The sequence below is a fragment of the Schistocerca cancellata genome, chromosome 5 (genome assembly GCF_023864275.1).
Source record: "Schistocerca cancellata isolate TAMUIC-IGC-003103 chromosome 5, iqSchCanc2.1, whole genome shotgun sequence".
Classification (NCBI taxonomy): Eukaryota; Metazoa; Arthropoda; class Insecta; order Orthoptera; family Acrididae; genus Schistocerca; species Schistocerca cancellata.
This window is the reverse complement of record NC_064630.1, coordinates 285,688,409-285,711,616: the sequence shown is the minus strand read 5'-3', so window position 1 is coordinate 285,711,616 and position 23,208 is coordinate 285,688,409.

Genomic DNA, 23,208 nt, shown 5'->3' with positions numbered 1-23,208 from the left:
AATACAGGAAATATGAGTAGCATGACAAGTTTTCGGACTCCCCCTTTCGCAAAGTTACGTTAGTTAAATATGCGCCACAGCTAAGCCACAGAGAACACCCCCGTTATTTAGATCCCTGGGCGACGCCCGTTCAAGTCACCACAGGTCACTATAACTCAAAAAGATTGATGATCACTACTATCCACGGTGTCACCGATACTGACCAAAGGCATTTTCTACCCCGAAGACGTTGTGTACAGGTTGACGAAGTCCGGGGCTCCGCTCTTCCGTCTCGCTCCCTGGTTGCAACGGTTCTGCACGCAGGCTCCGGCCGTTCCTATTGGTAGTCGGCAGAGGGCGACGCCTGAGTGGCGCTGGTCGCGCCACACTGTAGTACTGGCGCGGGAAGGTTGCGTGCGGCATTCATAGACGTCGGACGTGTGCCAATGATACCATCGGCACACCACATAAATGTTAATAAATCGCTTCTTTTGTAACATGCCCATTGCTTGCAATAATTGACTTCGACCGTGCTAATGTTATGAAGAAAACGTCGAAAGTTGATCGCCACGGTGAGGCGGATGTCTCGAGTAAAAACTATTCTTAGAAAGCGTAGAATCTCCATCGACCTGAACTGAGCCACACTTTGATCTGGGAGTTCCCTCCCAATCGTCAAAGCGATAGGATTGTCATCATTCATATGGCTGCCCGTTCCGCTCCCGTACCTGCTCGAGTCACCGTGTTGCCTCTTGTACCTCCTCGTTAATCCTTACAATAAAGACAATGTCATCTGCATAGGCGCCGCATTTGAATATGTGTTCTCGCAGGATGATCCCTGGTAAAAGACGTTGCTGGCCGCTGAGGAGTCATTCTACTGCCATGGTGTACATCATCGTTGAAAGAAGACAGTCCTGCCAAACTAAACCTGTGATAGATATTAGTGTCGTCATCCATCCATTGACCATAATCCTCGACGAAGCCTCCCGAAGCAGGCATATGATTAAAGGACATATGAAGGTGAGAAAGTCATCCATTTCACCACCTTTGCGAGGAATGTGTTGTACAAGTAATCGAATGCCTGTCGAAGTAGAGGGATACCACAGCTCCCTCCAGTCGACAGACTGTTGCAATGACGATGGCCAAAGAAGCTGGTATAGGCATGTGTATTCAAATACACAGGTATATAAACAGGCAGAATACGGCGCTGCGGTCGGCAACGCATATAAGACAACAAATGTCTGACCCAGTTGTTAGACAAGTTACTGCTGTTACAATGGCAGGTTATCAACAATTAAGTGAGATTGAACGTGGTGTTAAAATCGGTGCACGAACGATGGGACATAGCATCTCTGAGGTAGCGATGAACTGGGAATTTCCCGTACGACTTGACACAGTTCGATCATTCACAATCACATCATGAAACACAATACTCCACCTCGATATTTACACGAAAAGTTAGAGTTCACTCCAGGCGCGTGGTAGCTCACACATACATACACATAAATAAATCCATTCTATACTCCCAAAAACCTACTTCTTATGCATACTGTGCTCTGATTCTTGACTTGATAGCATTCACCGCCTTGCACCCAAATATGCATCTAAACTATCTCTTTATAATTGCACGGATCTTGTGCCTTGACGAAACAACAACCAAACTACGACAAATCCTGAAATAAAACATTGCAAATTACCCCTCCAACAAATCTTATAATCTAAACACAGATAGACGTATTTCTTATCCTACTCTCCCATTCTCTTCCCTCTCTAGAGTGCACATATCCTGTTTGATACACCGCTCAGTTTCGTATTCGTCCCAAAATAATTCATTAAGTGCTTCTTTCGCACTTCACACTTCTTCTAGGCCTCTCGCTATTTTACACTTCTCTCGACTCCACGAATGAAGCAGTAACTTTCGTAATGTTCTACCGTACCAACGCCAATCAGTTACAGCAAAATCACATCCCTCCTTAAGATACCATTCTGTCCAAATATCACTTTCTGTATTAGAATCAAACTCCCTTAAAATTTTGATTCTTCAATTTCTCCAGGCGTATTTTATGACGAAATAAATCTCAAATGTACAGCCTGGTACGAGTGTGCAAAAGACACAATATTTCGGCAATCGACCACGTTGCAATCATAAGGTACGCTGATGTACTGACCGGCGGTGGGACGGCGCCAAGTATATATAGGACAATCCCCCTCCCGCTCCTTCCTCAGGCGCTTCCAATGAGTCGGTGCAGTCCGCGCCCCGCGCGCGGTCCAGGTGCAGCGTCCGTTCTCACGCCGTCTGGACGCTACGTCCTGGGTCTTCTCGTTCAGGAGGGTCTGCCGGCACCGCTCTCGTTATTCTTCCCTCCTCTCCCGAAGCCGGTACACTCTAGGAAATATCTTTTTTCTTCTTAATCAGGGTGATAGCGTTTTCCCACGCCTTGCTAAGGATGTAACCGCTGTAACGAATTAGTAGTGCCTCCCTTACTGTGATCTCTATGGCTTCTGTGATAACACAGTCCCAGTATTTGGAAGTCTGTGTCAGGACTTTGGTTTGGTCATAATCCACGCTGTGGAGTTCCGACAGGCAATGCTCAGCGATTGCCGACTTATTGGGCTGTTGCAGTCTAGTGCGCCGTTGATGTTCTCGGCATTGGTCCTCAGTGGTACCGCATTCGCAAGGTTGTCCTTGACACTACCAAGAACGCCCTTGGTTTTGCTTGAAGGATGGAAGACGGTTTTCACTTGGTGTTTACGTAAAATGCGTCCAATTTTTCCGGGTAAAGCCCCAAAAAAGGAAATAACAGCCAAGGCCTCCTCCTCCTGAGGTTCATCCTCAGTTTCTGCCGGTGCTGCAGGTGTGGGATGTACAGCCTTCCCAGTTTGTCCGTCCTTGTAACCGTTCCTCCGAAACACGGTCTTCAGATGGTCCAATTCTTGTTGGAGACTGTCCCTGTCGGAGATGGTGTGAGCCCTGTGTACAAGAGTTTTGAGTGCGCCATTCTTCTGTACCGGGTGGTGGCAGCTATCCACATGTAGGTACAAATCGGTGTGCGTCTTCTTCCCATACTCGATGTGTCCCAAAGTGCTGTCAGCCCGTCTTCTAATCAAAACATCTAGGAAAGGGAGCATCCCATCCGTTTCGATCTCCATGGTGAACTTGATATTCTCGTGGCTGGAGCTGAGATGTGTGAGAAAGTCTGCCAGTTTATCTCATCCATGTGGCCAGATAACGAAGGTATCATCCACATATCTAAAGAAACGGGTGGGTTTTAGATGTGTTGATTCAAGAGCTTTCTCCTCGAAATGTTCCATGTACATATTTTCGACAACGGGTGAGAGTGGACTCCCGAAGGCTACTCCTTCTGTCTGCTTGTAGTATTCCCCGTCAAATAAGAAGTAAGTTGATGTCAGGACATGTCTGAAAAGGTTGATGGTCTCTTCGTCAAATTTCTAGCTGATGAGTTCCAAGGTTTCTTGTGATGGAACTTCGGTAAATAGAGATACCACGTCGAAGCGCACCAGTATGTCAGATCCCTTAAGCGCAAGGTTGTTGATGCGTCCCAGGAAAACCACGGAGTTACGGATATGGTGTGTACATCTCCGAACGTAAGGGCCAAGCAGATGTTTGAGGTGTTTGGCGAGAAGGTACATTGGGGCACTAATATTGCTCAAAATGCGACGTAACGGAATCGATTCCTTGTGCACCTTCAGCAGTCCGTAAAGTTTAAGAGGATCAGTAGCCCTTGGGCGTAGCTTCTTGGTAATCTCGTCAGAGAAGCCGGAATCCTTGAGAAGCTACAGAGTCTTCCTCTCGACCCTCTTGGTAGGATCGGTGTCAATCTTGCGGTACGCGCTGTCACCAAGTGGGTCTCGCATCTTCTCAGCACGCTCCTGTCTGGATAGGATCACTGTGGCGTTGCCCTTGTCTGCAGGTAATATTACTATGTCTGGATCTTCTCTTAGCTTCCTTATGGCGGCACTCTCCCTGCAGGAAATGTTCGGTATCTTCAGCTTTGTTTTGGTTAGACCTCTGCAGGTTTCGCGACGAACTTCTTCAGCAGCTTCAGGAGGAAGTCGAGCAGCTATTTGTTCCACTGTGCTAATAATGTCAGAAATGGGTACATCTTTGGGAGTCGGAGCGAAATTCAATCCTTTCTTAAAAACCGAAATAGCGTCATCATCCACTTCCTTGTTAGTGAGACTGATGATGGTCTTTCCGCTGCCATCAGAAGGTTGTTTCTCCGATATACGTTCAAACTTGGATGACTGTCGTTCGGTTGACTTCCTCTGGGTTGAGTCCACTATGGGCCATGTGACACCATCAATCCAGTCCAACGTCCATGGGTTGAATCGGTTGGCCAGTTGTAGATGTAACTGTAGGTGTTCTTTGTTGATAGTGTCGAAGCGCCACCGCGAGAAGCGAACTCTCTCTCATACCAAAACTAGGCTGGCACATTTCTTGATTCTTCTGGCCGCGGATGAGTCGATGTGATGCTTGACATTTACAAAATTCGGTACAACACGTTCTTCTCGGCACTTCATAAGAAGGTGTACAATGAATCGTTTCCGTTACGTCACATTGTCAGCTATATTGGTGCCCCAACGTACCTTCTCGCCAAGCATCACAAGCAACTGCTTATCCCTTACGCTGGGAGATGTATACACCATATCCGTAACTCCGTGGATTTCCTGAGACGCATCAACAACCTTGCGCTTAAGGAATCTGACATACTGGTGCCCTTCGACGTGGTATCTCTATTTACCGAAGTTCCATCACAAGAAACCTTGGAACTCATCAGCTAGAAATTTGACGAGCACCGTGGAACTCAACTGCTGCGGTCATCAGTCCTCTATAAGTTAGAACTACTTAAACCCAACTAACCTAGGACATCACACACACCCATGCCCGAGGCAGGATTCGAACCTGCGACCGTAGCAACAGCGCGGCTCCGGACTGGAGCGCCTAGAACCGCACTGCCACCACGGCCGGCCCCCATTTCATCGCCAATGGAATTTAATTTTCCGTCTATCAATTCCTCGGTTCCACTAGCCATTTTTCCTACTTCGTCTTTCGCAACCGAAGCTATTGCAGATTGTACAAAATCAATTTTCAAATTTACTTCAACCATATCGGATTTGACAAAATCAATTTTGGATCCCATATCGGTTTTAACAGAATCAGTTTTGGATCCGTGTCCTCTTATCGTTTACATTAACTGCGACTTCATGTCTCCCCCAAATTTATCTCCCTCACCTGATTTCGGAAAACTTGCCCTACTTAATTCACCACTGATCACGCTTTCCCGCTGACGTCGGGCTAAGTGGCTCGCTTGTATTTTCGCACCCACACAGACTGGCCGGCTGCTTAATATTAGCGACGTCTGTCATTGGCGATTGAGCTACAGAATCATACATAATCTCGCTATGAGCGAAGGTACTTAGCTTTGTCGTGATGGATCCTTCTGATATGGTATTGCTGCCGATGTTGCAGTTGAAGCCGACGCTGACTGTCTAGCAGCCCATGCTGTGGTACTGCAGTCGCCGCTTCGCGATGAACTGCCATTGAAGATGCCGCTGCTGGCCGGAACCACGAGCTTTCGATGTCGCCTCTTTTCCCGTGTTACTTTTTTATCACTCCTAAGCACTGCTAAAACTGGATGCACACAACTGTTGCAAAATTCGTAGCTCAGAGCCCCCACGCAAACTGCCTAAACTGCCAGAGACTTGGGACCTAGGTCAAAGAATATCGTTAACTGTGAGAACTACAATTGCAATTTTACAATTATTAAAGAAACCTAATATTCAGTCCTGAACCGATGTCACCTTTAACTTTTGCGAGAGGTTCTGCATATCAAGTTCAGATAATACTTTTTGAAACACTTTGCAGAATTCAAATCCAATTCTATACTTTCCAGAGTTCATATTCCGCAACTGACATTTTCCAAAATCCAATTCTTTTCCAACACATTGCAAAATTCTTATCCCTCAACTATCACTTTCCGAGTTCCTATCCCGGGTGGACCCACAATTTCGAGCTAACATCGCAGAGATGTTCGGGCTCACATGCGGTAACCCTTCATCGAAATGTCTTGGCTCGTCTAGGGGTTCAAACGCTCGTGTCGCATTACACGCATTAAATTAGACACTATTGACCCTTTGGCTAAATTGTCTGGCTGATGGAAAGTTTGCGAAATACAGAGTTGATATAACAAGCAAAAATAGTAATAATAATATCGGGAACTACATTAACGACTCATAAATGATATAGGCCACATGTAACACTAGCCTGTTGTGACGCAAACTAATGTTACTCTCTGAGAGGATTTACAATTTTGACCGTGCGTGTATGTCTAACGGATAAATGTATTCGACAGTAAATTTGAATATGGTGAATTTAACAGAAAAACTAAACAGGCTTTAAACTTTGGGATTTAATGAAAGTAGTAAATTTCGTATACGATTCAAAACATGAGCGGTAGCCAGCCAAATTAGGCACATGAATTTGGAAATATATGTTTACGAAAATTAAATATTAATTATTGAAGTTACTTTCATTAACATATCCCTTTTAATAGTACAAACGAACATGGGACACACTGAGTTGTGTGTCGGAGCAGTCACCAATTCTGCACGTACTAGTAATCATAGAAAGCAAAATTCACACCCAACTCACACTAATAGGAGTTACACTCAGGATTGTTACTTGGATCAGTACTTAAATGTTACCGCAAGAAGTGCAGAACTAAAATTGGCCGGGAGGGGATTCTGACTTAACTGACATATAAATACAGCAAATAAAAATAAAGAATACCACAAATACACTGTTTATTATCCCATTTATAGAAATGTATCAGATTTCCTAAATATCAATAACATTCCAGTTACCTTTCTAATATGAGAAGAATATGATGGGGACCCATAAACTGATATTGTGCCACAAGTCAAACTCTATGATTATTCCAGTAGCAAAATTCAATTCAACTAAATTTAATTCTTAGGTTCACTTGGAATAGTTTATGTTTTTAGTTTTCAAGGCAAATTATTCAACACTGAGCTCAATTAAATTCAAAAATTCGTTCATCATAGTCATCAATGCGAAATGAAGTTTCAAATGAGTATAGCGTAATAGCATTCTTTTCATTACCTGTGAAGCAGGTATTTTAGACAGTAACATTTACACAGTCTGGCACTGAATTTTTGCAAAACGATACTTAGCAATACGTTGAGAGTATTTTAGTAAAATTTTACAAAGCTTCACTATTAATAACCCTTGCACATCTGACATACATAAATAAACAATAATAGCGCATTTGAAACAGAATACTCGGTTTTATAAGCACTTAGGAGGGGATCCTGCATATATTCATGATCAGGATAAAAGTTATAGTAGTAACACAGGTTTATAGCCTTTGGATTATTATTAAAATCACTCATACAAATTAACTGGTCCATGCTCTGATACATATCTGTATGCATGAAGTTGGTGGAGCAGGGCGAAGTAGTGGTGGCAAGAGACGTAGCGGCTAACTGTACTCACAGCTCTTGATGTTTGAATGCACTATACAATTTTTTCTCGGCGATGGATTTTTGCCTTTCTTTATCACCGAGAGTACTATGGAACAGCCAAATCCACATCCGAGGCAAAATTTCTTGCAAAGCGGCTTCCAATTGCCTCCCTTGGCACCGTCGATGTGTGTCGTCCAACGGCTAGCCACTGACTGCGTACTGTTCCCGTCAAGTAGCCAGCAGGTTCCACCGCCATAACCACCTTTTACATCGTGCCGAGCCACTTCCGTGGCGGAGGGACTTACCTTCATCTCTTACATTTTACAATACAAGTGCTCTAAGCATGAACCAGCTTCCAATATACAATGTTTTTCTTCTGAATATATATACATATATACCAGGCGCACAGCTGCTCACCACTCAGAGACTAAGCCCCGCAATACCACTCAAGGCGACATTTACTAAGTCGTTTCACTTCCTATCTGGCTAAACGCCACCTGGCCGCTTTCGCGTCTCAGTCCTAACTGTACCCTTTGGTGTCTCCAGCCGAACTGTCCCTTTCGCGACTCCACCAGCACTGACCTCTGTCGGTCCCCGGCAGCGTTTCCCGCGCGGAATATCCCCGCTCAACTGACTGGGGCAATTCCCTTTCCTGAAGGCGTCTATCTGATTGGCTGCAGCTTATTCTACATTATTTACATTTTTACATATTTAAATAATAACAGCTTGACCACTTTCACGTCCTAAATAAAGTAACAATAATATCCATTACATAATAAACTTTAAATTCTTTTACATAAAACTAACACATTTTCCTTCTTAGCTTTGAATGAAACGGCCAGTGGCCTTGCAAAAATGTGCTTTCTGATAAATTAATAGAGAACAAATGTAACACTATGCACTAATTTACAACTATTCTGTTATCTAATGATTCAATAAGGTGTCATTCTGTCATCGTTCAATGTGTTTTGTGTGGAGGAAATGAAGATATGATGCTTAACTGGAAATACTGGTAATATAAATTTACTATATATTTTAAAAAATAGTCACGGAGTTGATACTTACAACGATTCTCATTTTAATGATGATCTTCTATGTGAAATATCGAACGCTAAGATCGATCGAAGCGTTCAGACTTCAGCATTCAGGTCTTTGTTACAAAACTTGTTAATTTCACTTTAACAGTAAATCCTAAACTATTCATTCCCTACATTACTACAGAATTAAATAGTTTTCATAAATCTTTTCCTTTATGGCCGATCTTAGGTCCGCCATATTTAACACTGCTACGACTCCTCCACCAAAAACGACTTCTACTGGGGTTTCCTATGATATAGGTTCTCGTCTGTCTCATTCGCACACTACAGCGCTTAGGCCTCAATAGACAATAGACTACTGTGAATTTCCCCATCTCGTGGTGAATCTGTGCCCTTTGTGGCAAGCGGTCCTGGACGACAGGATTCGTTTCACAGTTCCTATAGGCTGACTCTTTCATATATTCAAATGAGAGTGAAATGCTCGTTAATTCACAATACCTGACGACGTTGCAAGCTGAAGAGATAGAGAAAGCATATGAGGACATTGAAAGGGTAATACAATACATAAAGGGAGATGAAAATCTAACAGTCATGGCCGACTGGAATGCAGTTGTAGGATAAGGACTAGAAGAAAAGGTTAGAGGAGGATATGGCCTTGGAACAAGGAATGAGAGAGGAGAAAGACTAATTGAGTTCAGTAATAAATTTCAGCTAGTAATAGTAAAGACTCTGCTCAAGAATCACAAGAGGAGTAGGTACACGTGGAATAGGCCGGGTTATACGGGAAGATTTCAGATAGATTAGATAAAGGTCAGACAAAGTTTCCGAAATCAGATTCTGGGTTGTAAGGCATACCCAAGACCAGATATAACTCGGATCTCAATGTAGTAGTGATGAAGAGTGGGCTGACGTTAAAGAAATTAGTCAGGAAGAATCTGTAGTCAAGGAAATGGGATACGGAAGTACTAAGAAATGACGAGATACAATTGAAGTTCTGTAAGGCTGCAGATACAACAGTAAAGAATAGTCCAGTAGGCAGTGCAGCTGAAGAGGAATTGACATTTCTAGAAATGTCAATCACAGAAGCTGGAAAGAAAAACATAGGAAAGAAGGTAGCTGTAAGGAAACCATGGGTAACGGAAGAACTATCGATGAAAGAAGGAAGTACAAAAATGTTCAGAAAAATGTGGGAATACAGAAATACAAGCCGTTGAGGAATGAAATATACAGAAAAGACAGGGAAGCTAAGAAAAAATGGCTTCATGAAAAATGTGAATAAATCAAAAAATAAGTTATAGTTGGAGGGACTGACTCAGTATATTGGAAAGTCAAATAAATCTTTGGTGAAATTAAAAGGAAGGTTAATAACATTGAGAGTGCAATAGGAGTTCCACAGCTAAATCCAAATGTCAGAGCAGATAGATGGAAAGAGTACATTGAAGGTCTCTGTGAACGGGAAGATTTGACTGATGTGATGGTGGCTGAAACACGAGTCGATTTAGGAGAGATAGAGGATCCAGTATTAGACGTTAAGAGGTCTTTGGAGGATTCAAGACCAAACAAGGCAGAAGGGATCTTTAAAGTTCCATCAGAACTTTTACAATAATTAGGAGAAGTGGCGACAAAACGACTATTCACATTAGTGTGTAGAATGTATGAGTCTGGCAGCATACGGTCTGACTTCCGGAAAAATATCATGCACACAATTTCGAAGACTGTAAGTGTTCCAGCGTAACGGTAAGCCACGGCACGAAGGTGAAGAAAGCAAGAGCAAAGAGGGCTGTGAGGCGACGTCTGAAAATAGCCTCGCTCTCTAGCCAAAAAACAATACAAGAGCTGCTCGTATCAGCCTCGGATGCACAGTATCAGGACAGTACCAGACCGGAACTCGCAGACCAGCAGAGTTGTACACCGACACTATGATGGGTGTTATTAGTGATCCATATCCACTGTTTACATGGACATTGTCTACAGGGAAGAACATTACTACTTTTGCATGTTGCCAATCGCTTGCGACCCATTCTTGTAAATATAAAGCTAAGTATTGTAAATCTTCTTTATTGTACTAACAACTATTAATGTGATTTGCTTGAGTTGTTGTATAGCATTCCGAGAACGCAGCATACTTTAGGTACCCTATACGAGACGAGAGGGCAGGACCCCACGTTGTTGACGATGACTTACAAATGATCTCCGCGTCTGACGACCAAGAAATTTATTTTTTGCTGACGCCTTAATTCTCTCTTGTCTTTACTTTGCAGGGGCGCTTGTTTGCTTTAACAGTTTCTTGTCGTTTTTGCTCGTCAGTGTTTTCAGGTGGGCGTTGCAGAAATTTTCTTTGCTTTATTTGCTTGCTTGGCTTGTCTGTTTGTTGCAATTGTCTCTTCCAACATTCCCACCTCACTATCCTGCCCAATACTCTTACGTCAAAGCAGCAAGCGTTAGATGCCACACAGCTAGTGCAGATGTTTCAGTTCCAGACGCAACAGATCTCCACGTTACTCAACACGGTTCAGCAGCTACTGGCTAACACTGAGCGCCCGACGCGATGGAACAAGCACCTCCTACAGCAACACCTACTGCTACACCGCCTTCTCGACTGCTTTGTGAACAAGAAGAGGAATGGCTCGAGACGTTGTCCAACCTACTAACTCACAACGTACCAGGTACTGTGAAACTTTCATAACTATTATCAGCAGTATGAAGGGCACTGTTCCGCTCAATCACAAAACTCTAGTCACAAGACCCATGTCATTAATGCAGTATATTCAAAGTCTGCAAAAGTCATTCACAAAAGTGACACGTGAGCAGTTTCTTCAGTGACACGCCAGCAGGACAAATTTTTTGTTCATTTACTTATTTGTGGGAAACGTGTGAAATTTCAAGAGGACACGGTTGTCTCTGTCACATTCCTAAATCGTCACACATATGAACTGTTAGGCTCCCCACGCCAATCTCAAACTAGCATGCAACTGACGGCTTATAATGGACAAGACTCTCTCTCTCTATGGCTCTGAGTACTATGGGACTCAACTGCTGAGGTCATTAGTCCCCTAGACCTTAGAACTAGTTAAACCTAACTAACCTAAGGACATAACACACATCCATGCCCGAGGCAGGATGCGAACCTGCGACCGTAGCGGTCTCGCGGTTCCAGACTGCAGCGCCTAGAACCGCACGGCCACTTCGGCCGGATGGACAAGACATTCGCGTTCTCGGAACATGTATTGTCCCTGCCATGTATTTCCCACATAAGCGAACAATGACATTTACAGTGCTACGACCACGTGATGGTGAGAACATTCTTGGCCTTGATTCTTTTAATCTGTCTAGCTTCTACAATCAGGACAATGTGGTATCAGTGTCTGCATTCAATGCAAAAACCAGCGCTTGCTAAAAGCATTCCCAGAATTCTTTTCTGAAGATTTAGACAAAGCTAACAATTTTGTTGCACATATTACTTTAAAAGACAACGCTCAGTGAAAATTTTATCGAGCCAGAACTGTTACCACTGCGTTACGGGACAAATTCGCTGCTGAACCTAAAGAATTGCAAGATATCGGAGTTATTGCGCCAATATCAGCTAGCCAATGGGCAAGTCCACTGATTTTGCTCTCCAAACATTCCTTCGCCTGTGTGCTGACTTTAGGTCTACGTTCAACCTCAAACTGTGATTGATTCTTATGTGTTACCACGTCCAGAGGATCTCATGGACAAATTAGGCACTTCATGCTACTTTTCAAAAATTGATTTGCGTGACGCATATCTTCAAATACAGCTCTATGAGAAATCTCAAAATTGTTTGTAGTGAATGCTCACTTGGGCTTGCATAAATATTTGCGTTTGCCTTTCGGCTGTGCTCCCGCACCCGCCATTTTCCGATGGTATTTGGAACAGCTGACTGCGCGAGTACCAAACTGTTGAAACTATTTGGAAAATATTGTAGTCGTAGGTCATACACATGAACAACGTATGCAAATTTGAGTGCTATGTTTCGTGTGTTATCTGATGCAGGTCTAAAGTGTCGACTGGACAAGTGTCATTTTTTTTAACTGAGTTGCAGTATATTGGTCATGTCATAAACAGTCAAGGTGTGATCTTCTTCAGTAGCATTTTTCAGCCATACGAGATTTTCCAAGTTTTCGCAGTGTCACAGAATTGCAGTCAGTCCTAGGAAAAATGAACTATTATATTCGGTTCATACCGAATGCTGTGCAAATAGCGGCCCCATTGCGTCGCAAGAATATCCCCTTTGTTTGCAGAGATGATTTTCAAGTAACTTTTTAAAACCTAAAGATTCATTGCTGAGTGATCGATGGTTAGTTCACTTTGATCTTGACAAACCAGTTGTATTGCAAGTTGACGCTTCCTCTTACGGAATCGGTGCAGTGCTTTCGCACAGGATTGGTGATAAAGACAGACCTATTGCTTTCGCATTCAAGTGTTGTCCAAAGCTCAGTGTAACTACTCACAAATTGAGAAAGAGGCATTGGCTATTATGTATGGTGTCACCAAATTTCACCACTATATGTATGACAGAAAATTCTGCTTAGTAACGGATCACAAGCCTTCGCAGTCCTTGTTTCATCAGACAAAACCGGTTCCTGTACGAACTGCCCAAAAGTTGCAAAGATGGGCTTTTTTGTTGTCTCAATACCAGCACGGGATTGTGTATCGTCCGACAGCTCGACATGGTAATACAGACGCACTTTTACGTCTTCCAGTTGGGCCATGGTACAGTCTTTGACACTTCTGCTGCATCTTCTTGTCACATCCATGCTCAGGATTCTGAACTGCTCCAGACTTTTCCGCTGAGTTGTAAGAAAAATGTACAGCACACGGAAGCTGATCCAGATTTGAACATTTTGCTAAAATATATCTTGGCCTACTTCCTTTCATGGCATAAAGAACTCTGTAGTGTGCCGTCAGCATATCCTCGCTGTACAGAAATGTGTGATTCTTGTTCAAAATGACAGTGGCCAGTCACGTGTGTTGATAGCTATAGCCTTGCACAAAGAAGTTTTGCAGTTACATCAACAATGATACTGGGAGGTTGTTCGTACGAAACAGTTAGCGCGTCGACACTGTACTTCGCTGGGTATGGACACCCAAATAGAACAGATAACGTCAGTGTCACGCATGTGCAAAAAATCAGTCCACTCCAACCCAAATATTCTCTGCTTGGCCTAAGTTACAATCACCATGGCAACGTTTGCACATAGACATTCTGGACCTTTATGGTATACTCGCTGGTTGATTGTGGTTGACTCGTTTGGCACGTTTCCTTTTGCTGTGCCAGTGAACTCGACAACGTCACATAGCACAATTCAGGTTTGGTCCTCTATTTTTTGCCTAGAAGGTTTACCTGAAGTAAGAGTTTCAGACAACAGACCTCATTCACGTCAAATTAATCTGAAACATTCTGTGAACTCAATGGCATACAGCATCTAACTAGAACACCGTTCCATCCACAGTCAAATGGTGAGGCGGAACGGTTTGTCAGAACTTTCAAGCAGCAGATGGCCTATCTTCGCTCCGCACACACCAAGGATCAAAAATTGCAACTGTTTCTCGCCTCATATCGTTCGCACCTTCGCACCCACGAGACGGACGATCGTTGGTGAAATTGCTTCATGGCCGCCGCCATCGGACACTGCTCCACCTGCTCCACCCTCCTCAGCATCTGGCGCCGAAAGAAGGCCGCAAGTATCGCTTCGTGGTGCATGATTTTGTCTTTTACTGGATTTTGGCGACAGCAGACGGTGCGTACAAGGCGAGATTACCGTCGACTTGGCGCTTGCATGTATCTTATTTCAGGTCCAAATGGCTTGCAGCGGCGACATCAGAAACAACTTCCCTTCTGTCATGTGCATGATGATCTTGCAGTATCTCTTCCCCCAGATTCACAGGTCCAGAGCAGAGCTCGGCCACAGCAGCCACTAGAGGGTGTCATCACGACATCGCGGGACGACCCCATGGAGACGGAGCCTTCGCCTCCTCCGCCTCATCTCATGCCACAGGTGGAGCTGGACCCACTCGCACCGCAGCAGTCGCCGCCGTTTAGTCTGGTTCCTGGTATCAGGAGGTGGCCACGTACCCTTCTGGTCGTTTCCCGGGGACGTTTCCACCAGAGCGCAGGCCGGGTGGCGGGGTACAGCCAGAAGCCTGACGTCCTCTGCAGCCACAGCTTCCGGCTCGGCGATGCGCCCACACTCCTGCCTCCTTCGCCGTGGTCGCACTCCCTACCCGATGACGGTCCGTCGCTTTGGGGGGAGAGGAATATTCCGGCGTAACGATAAGGGATGGCCGAAGATGAAGAACGCCAGGGCAAAGAAGGCTGTGAGACGGCATCAGCCAATAGCCCGCTGACAAGGAACGCACCACGACAATACAAGGGCCGCTCCTGCCAGCCTCGGCCACACAGTAGCAGGACAGTACCAGATCGTGGCTCGCAGACCAGCACAGTTGTAGACCGACACTACGATAGCAGTTATTAGTGATCCATATCCATTGCTTACATGGACATTGTCTATAGCGAAGAACATTACTTGTTTCCATGTCGCCCATCGCTTGTGACCCGTTCTTATAAATACAAAGTTATGTATTGTAAATATTCTTTATTGTAATAAAAACTATTAATGTGATCTGCTTGAACTATTGTATAGCATTCCGAAAACGCAGCATCCCTTAGGCACTCTCTACGAGACGATTGAGCAGGACACCAAAACAAGAGCTGACAAGTGAGAGAATTATCGCACAATCAGCTTAAAAGTTCGTGTATCTAGGTTCTGATTAGGATAATAGTCAGAGGAATCGAAAAGAAAACTGAAGATGTGCTAAATGATTATCTGTTTGGCTTTAGGAAAGGTAAAGGCACGAGAGAGGTAATTCTGACATTGCTGTTCTTAATGGAAGCAAGACTAAAGAAAAATCAAGACACGACCGAGGGAATTGTTGACCTGGCAAAAGCATTCGACAATGTAAAATGGTGCAAGATGTAACATAGTAGTAAGCTATAGGGTGAGACGAGTAATGAGTAAGAACCAAGAGGGCGTAATAAGAGTGAACGACCAAGAACGAAGTGCTCGGATTGAAAAGGGTGTAAGACAGGAATGTAGTCTTTCGCCTCTGCTTTTCAATCTGTAAATTGAAGAAGCAATGATGGAAATAAAAGAAAGGTTCATGAGTGTAATTATAATTCAGGGTGAAAGGGCCTCAATGATAAGATTCACTGCTGACATTGCTATCCTGAGTGAAAGCGAAGAAGAATTACACGATCTGAAGAATGTGAGTACAGAGTACAGAATATGGATTGAGAGTAGATCGAAGAATGTAATTAGAAGTAGCAGAAAAGAGACCAGCGAGAAACTTGTCAGCATTGATGGTCACGAAGTCGACGAAGTTAAGGAATTCAGCTAAGTAGGCAGCAAAATAACCAATGACGGACGTAGCAAGGAGGACGTCCAAAGCAGACTAGCAATGGCAAAAAATGCATACGAGGCCAAGAGAAGTTTACTCGCATCAGACATAGACCTTAATCTGAGGAAGAAATTTCTGAGAATATACGTTTCGAACACAGCAATGTATGGTAGCAAATTTTCAACATCATCGCCCTGCACCACGATCTTCGGGCAACGGGCTGGTCGCTTTTGCAGACGGTCGGTCTCATCTCGTTCGGTCTCTGTAGAAAGTTGCAAATGTTGCTGTGCAGGCGTCTAGAGAGCATTGTTTGCTTGGAAGGGTTGTCATAGCGTCGTTGGTCCACAGCTGGGTAATTCTGTGTTGGAGGCATTCGTTTCACACATTTCCTCCTTTAACGTAGTTTCGCTGGCTGCTTGTTATTGCTCGCGTAACAACTAATACATGAGATAAAATATGTTGCACTCAACACTTGGCTTATTCCGAGGTATATATTGGTGCAGATCCAACAGTAATTTTCTGTCACTGCTACACACAATATTCCGTCCTTTCCTAGATCGTTTATGCGCATAGTTTATTTTTAATGCATATCAACTGTTCTTTGCATCATCCCTCTCATCTACATTGAGTCCATTGTGTTTACCATGTTTGTTACACACTTTTAGTATTGTTATTAGGCATATATATTGTTTTATTGTAATTATTCAAAGGTATGTGATTTTTGGTACATAGTTTTATTTTCCTTTTTCGGTGTAGCTTGCCAGGTTATCACCCAACTAGCAAACAGATTTTACCATGTGCATGACAGTTGGACTTGAGCATATTGCTCAATAAATACTTCATTTAGTATTAGAATTTTTTTAATGATCTGTCGTACTGGACTACACTGTAGTTTTCGACTTGATTCGCGTACGGCGTAATTGATATTCAAGGACGTGTGTAAGTACACGGGCTTCCATTGAAGCATAGATAGATACAAAGTGTAGGTTACACGGAACGGGTTTATCTTTGATTGAATTCTGCTACAGCATCGTTCTCAGATCATTATTGGCAGTAACATTACTTCACATAATTTTTTTGTATTACAAAGTCATTTTTTTGTCATGTAGAGCCTCCCTCAGGGTTCCTTAATTCTAACACAATTACACCTGTTACATTACTATATCAAATCCCATCATTAATTGTACATACTCACTACAAATGAAAAATGATTAAAGAAATTATTGATTACATTGTCAGCAAAAAAACTGTTCGTTGTTTGATGAGCATATAGTATTTTACTGACACTAATTGTCTGTAAACGACATGTACATTGTTACCTGGTTTTTCTACTTTCATACTAAGCTTACTTATTAAATGTCTTGCTTTCTCAGAATTTTAAGTACACACACAATTGTAGTCTTGTCATTGCTACTGTTTACATCTGACAGGCCACTGAATAAATAATTTAATTATCCCATTCTAACATCTTATGAATCTCTTTAGCCACTACTTCCCTCCTCGACCAAGGATGGAGTAAAATGCGCATCAGTACGTTTTGTGGGGCATTACCTCAATGTGCTAGTGGTACCCCTTGATTATTCCTGATCAGTCGGTATATACCATGGTATATTCCGATACCAGCTGCGCTAACTGTTGCTTTTGCACATTGCTTAAACTTTCCTGTACGTTGGTTTGAAATGCATCAACATTTGTTTCAAAATGTCTATCTTCCATACTAGGATAATAAAGATCTTTCACATGTAAATAATCATCTGAGTGTAGTACCCTGGGAAAACTACATTTGATATTAATACGGTTGCAACATGGCACTAGTACCTCCTTCGATTTCATCATACACATCTCAATCCTCCTACCTTTATTAACTATGCTTAGTTTTCCCCAGGAGAGGTAGATCACTGCATCCCTCTCACGGAGAAAATCTGCTCCCAGAATGCTGGCCCCCCTTAACGATTTAACAACGAGGAACGAGCTCACTATGGCTTCGCCCTCCTTACAAATCTCCATCTGCACTTGGTGCTTAACTAATTGGCTCTGTGCACTTATAGTTCCAGATATCTTGCAATTGGTAACCGGGAAAGTCGGTATGCTACGTCCCTCCCCCAGCGCTTTAACCAATTCTGTACTCATTACACTCACCGAGGCACCTGTGTCGATGACTATATTCACTGCAACATCAATGATTTTCAATTCTATTATGGCTTGTACATTTTTGTTGTATTACATTCATGGGGTTCGGTCAGTAGATCTTGCTCCATACTGACACCGTCGTTGTATCGCAGCATATATATTCCAGGTATATTATTGTCATTCGTGTTGCTCTCACTCCACCCCTCGCCCAGCGACGGAGAGCCGATTCTAGTTTGTTGGATGGCTTGCTTGCGAGGTACTTGGTCGGCTATTGTCCGTGACCTCTATTATGTGTACGTTTTGATTTGTAGGCCGCCACGACTGCGCAACAGGCGCGCTTGGCAGCGGTGGTCTGCTGTTATATTACCGGTCATTACCTTGCCGTTCTGGGCTTGGTCGGTGATTCTGATTCCAATTGCGATTACTGTCGCTGTAAATGCTATGCCACAGACCTCGTGCATTTTTGCAGCGGTTGGTCCCGGTCGTTCCGGAATCCTACCGGTAATCAAATCGACGCTTTTTATTACGGGACGGTTGCCCATAGCCATTCTGACTTCTACCATTATTACCATTTTGCGACTGCTCTTGCCGTTTGTTACCGCCCCCACCATTTCCATGGTTGTGGTTTGGTGCACTATTATTCCTGTCATTTTTACACCCTCATCCATAGTTCCGTGAGTGATCAAACGCTGCTTTTGCGTCTTCCTGGATTAAGTCTATTGAATCTAGAACAGACAGGAAATGTTCCATGTCGTTCTCTGGTACGTGTATTAGTTTCTGTTTGATATGAATGGGTAAATGTGATTTTAGGAGTCTTATTATGTCTCTTGGTGCGATAGGCTCATCCCAGCAGCGCGTCTTGTTTATATACTTCTCGAAATACCGTGTCAGATTCCCAATTCGGGCTAAGTACGGTTCGGGATTGTATACTTTTTTCCTTAGCCGCTCTTGTATACAAGGCTACCAGTACTTCGACAAAAACGCCCTTTTGAACTGTTCATACGTCATGCACCTGTCTGCTACTTCCGTAGCCCACAACGCTGCGTCACCCTCAATGTATGACATTACGTATTGAATTTTCTGTGCTTCGTTCCACACACTAGACAATATATTTTTAAAGATTTTTATGAGTGCTATTGGGTGTACTGACTTCCGTTCAGTAGTAAACGTTTGAAACTGCCTATTTTTGACCAAACTTTCTTCAACCAGTATTTTGGGACTATACTGGTTTGCTTCTGGGACATAGGCCGTGTGCTCCGAACCGAAGCTACAACTCATCGCATTATTGCCTAAAGATTCACCATTGTTGCATCGTCCATAAGTTTGTGCGTTGCCAGAAACACTGGCTGTTGGCAACATAGTTTCATGTTCAAGATGTTTTCTGCTCTGCGCTAAACCCTTTTCCAAGTCGGATATCCGTTTGGTGATATTCACTTGCCACTGCGGAATATTTTCATCGAGTATTTGTTTGATAGTATGCACGTCGTTCTGTACTTGACTATTTACTGCGGTACTGAACAATTCGGAATCTCTATCTGCCATGTCTGCTTGTACCTTTAATCAATATTTTTGTCGATCTCGCTCTCCTTCGCTTCTAGCCATGAGTTGAATTCGGTTTCAATTTTAGTCCCTTGTTCGTTGCAGTTCTGCTCTACAAGCTGTGTGGAATCTATTTCTAGCTTTTCTACTTGGTTGACCTGACCACCCATCTCGTCTACAATGTTAGTGTTTGCCACTTGCAGGTTATCACTCTCAGGTTCCTGCTTTTCTGGGGGTGGTATAATTTCTTTATCTACATCTCCTTAAGCACTGGTGGGCGGTGGCACCACTTCCTGTGCTCCCGTCCCATTTTCACATGATATATCCTCAAAGAAAGTACTTATACTGCTTAATGCACCCGTTTCTGCATTTCCTGCACTAACTAATGGCTGTCCTTCAGTATCCATATTCGCAATTTAAGCATATTCATAAATTACCTACTCGAACACAGGATTTGTCACTTTTACCACTTTCACACAAAATATGGCAATCCATCTACAACACACTGCACACTAAAAATTACTATCTACACTCAATTTTGCTCTGTCATAAATACTAACATCAAACTTCGCACGCCACAAGCGATATGAGATCACTTCACTGGCTTTAAGCTTCTGCGAACATGACAACTACACTGTAGTCTTGCCTTTAGTTCATCTGACTTCGGGGTTCGGCTGCCCCCGGATTATACAGCTGTTACAGTTTCCCAGTAGTATCAGGATCATCAGGATCTTTTCATCTGATTCGCTTGCAGTGGTGCGTTTTTTCATGAAAGAATTTTTGTACATTCATTAACACACGGCATTAATCATGAGACACATACATACATGCATTTATCACTATATTCAATCATTAAATGATGTGGCCTCTTCTAGTCGTGGTTTCAGGTAGGCTTTCAGCAGTCTTCTCCAAGTGGGATGGTCTTGGGCAGTTCTCTGCCAGGTGTTACCAGCGATCGTCTTGATGTCTTTGTCCCGTCTATCTGGTGGTCTTCCTCTAGGCCTCCAGTGCTCTCTCGGACTCCACTCCAGTACTAGCTTCGTCCATCTGTTGTCTTTTCTTCTTGCGAAGTGGCCAGCCCACTGCTATTTCAAGGAACCTACTGTCTCTAAGATGTCCTTAACCTTCGTCACAGACCGGATGTCATCTGCCCTTTTCCTATCCTTTCTTGTATAGCCCAGCACTGATCTCTCCATGGCTCTCTGTGCTGTCCTAAGTTTCCCTTTTATAAATGAGTTCAGTGTCCATGTCTCGCAGTCATACGTCATCACAGGAAGAATGCATTGATCAAATACTGCTTTCTTCAGATTTACTGGCATTTTTTATCTGAATACCGTTGAATTCTTCCCAAATGCTTGCCAGCCAAGCTTGATGCGTCGATAGATTTCTGGCCTTATGTCTCCCTTCATATTTATAATTTGGCCAACGTAGACATATTCACTGACCAATTCTAATAGACTATCCTTGACTTTCACATCTCCAGCTGGGACCCATTTGTTGGACATTACTTTTGTTTTGGAAAGGTTCATGTTCAAGCCAACCAGTTGGCATTCCGATGCAAGATCTGTAACTAAGTTTTGGAGCTCAGCGAAGTCTTTGGCCAGTAAGGCTATATCATCAGCAAATCTCAAGTTGGTAAGCCTTCTTCCATTAATTCTAATTCCCTTACCTTCCCAGCTCAGCTTTGACATAGCCATTTCCAATACAGCAGAGAACAGTTTTGGGGAGATGGGATCGCCTTGCTTGACACCCCTCATGATGCGGAATTCTTGAGTTGATTCGTCGATGTTAACATAAACTGAAGACTTCTCGTAGATTTTCCTGAGCACTTCAATGTATGCTGCTCCCACTCCTTGCTCACTCAAAGCTTAGAGAACAACTACATGACTAACGGAGTCAAATGCCTTTTCAAAGTCAACAAAGGCAATGCAGAGAGGCAGTTGACATTCATTCGCTCTGCTTATCACTTCATTAACGGTCAGAATGTGATCAATAGTGCTAAAATTGCTTCGGAATCTTGCTTGTTCTATAGGTTGGGCTCAGTCTAGGGTGGAACTAATTCGGTTTAACAAGATCTTCCTGAAAATGTTGTACAAAATTGAGAGCAAGCTCATGGGACGGTAGTTTTTAATATTGAGAATGCTTCCTTTCTTGTGTATCAAAATAATGTTAGCCTTGTTCCACGATAATGGACCGTGGCCACTGCAAATTCTGCCCCACGCTTTTGGGCAACAGTTTCGCTGTCTGCTTGTTATTGCTCGCGTAATAACTAATATATGAGATACATTATATTGCTACGAAAAGAGCCCTGAAATACTTTTTAGGTATGGTGTGCTGTGACTTTCTTTGGATCATTAATTTTCAACAACAACAAAATATATCATGTTCTTATCATTTTGGATCTGGCTTTCTATTAAATGAACATTGTTTCGTTACTGTAACTCTCTATAAATTTCAACATATCTTCCTTACTTTACAGTTATTGAAAAGGGTACTGACTTATTTCGTTATCAATACCGATGTTACAGTACGGAATGCTTGTTCAACATCAAAATTTTGCAGTGGATTTTTGTTAACAATAAAACACCAATAAGTATCACCACTAACACGAGAACATGAGACTATAATCAGAGAAAAAGATGTTTTTACTATAATGTTTGCCAGACCAGAACTACGCACAGCAAGATTTCTTTTATGTCACGAAGGTAAATTATCTTTTAGAACTGCTAATAAGATGTCATCCACAGCTCGCATCCACCTGTAAAACACATCATAAAATCTTCTGCTCTGCCCTGCAATCCCGAAAGCTGAAAGAAATAATTTTAGTTCACTATTACCTGTCCGCTTCTTTGCTGTATGATTGGTTTCATTTAATGCAGTCTGAATGCGCCGTGGCAGTGGCTCGTTCGTTCGTAGCGCAGCTCTGCACCACGAATAATATTTAAATAGCTGAAAATGCCTTAAAAGGATGGGATAAAATACCAGGCAAGCTTATTACAAAACATAATTCAAGGTTTTACTAAGTATCTCTATTCAAAACATTTCGACAAATTAAATTCTTACACGCGTTTACAAACAAATGCCTAATGGCGTCCTTCTCTCAATCTTGACAAAATAATGCTACAAAAGCATACAATATAGCGTCACAGGCTCTTCCTACTCACGTAACTCCAAAAAGATGATAGAGAAATTAATGCTTGGTCATTACTATTTATACTCGTTGTGGCACAATCTCATCTTTGTTTGATATTTAATAAGTATCGTCTGTGGCGGTTTCAGTAGTCGCCGACACAGATATTATTTTTTAAAAAATCGGTACATAACTCTACACAAGTGTAAAACATGACAAATAATGGTTTCTCTTTGTTACATAATGTTCACACAATCATTGTCCACGCAATTACAATCATCCAGTTCAATTATTCTTTTCTCTTTTTTTACCACATATAATATGTGTTCTGCCAGGAGACGTTACAGTATCCAGAAGAGGTCTTTGGCTGCCCACCGTATGTGGCTATACTCAATGAGGACTTGCCGCACTCCATTCAATACTGCGTATGTGAGTGATGTGTGCCCTTTCTCTATTAAGTGTGCTTAGTGA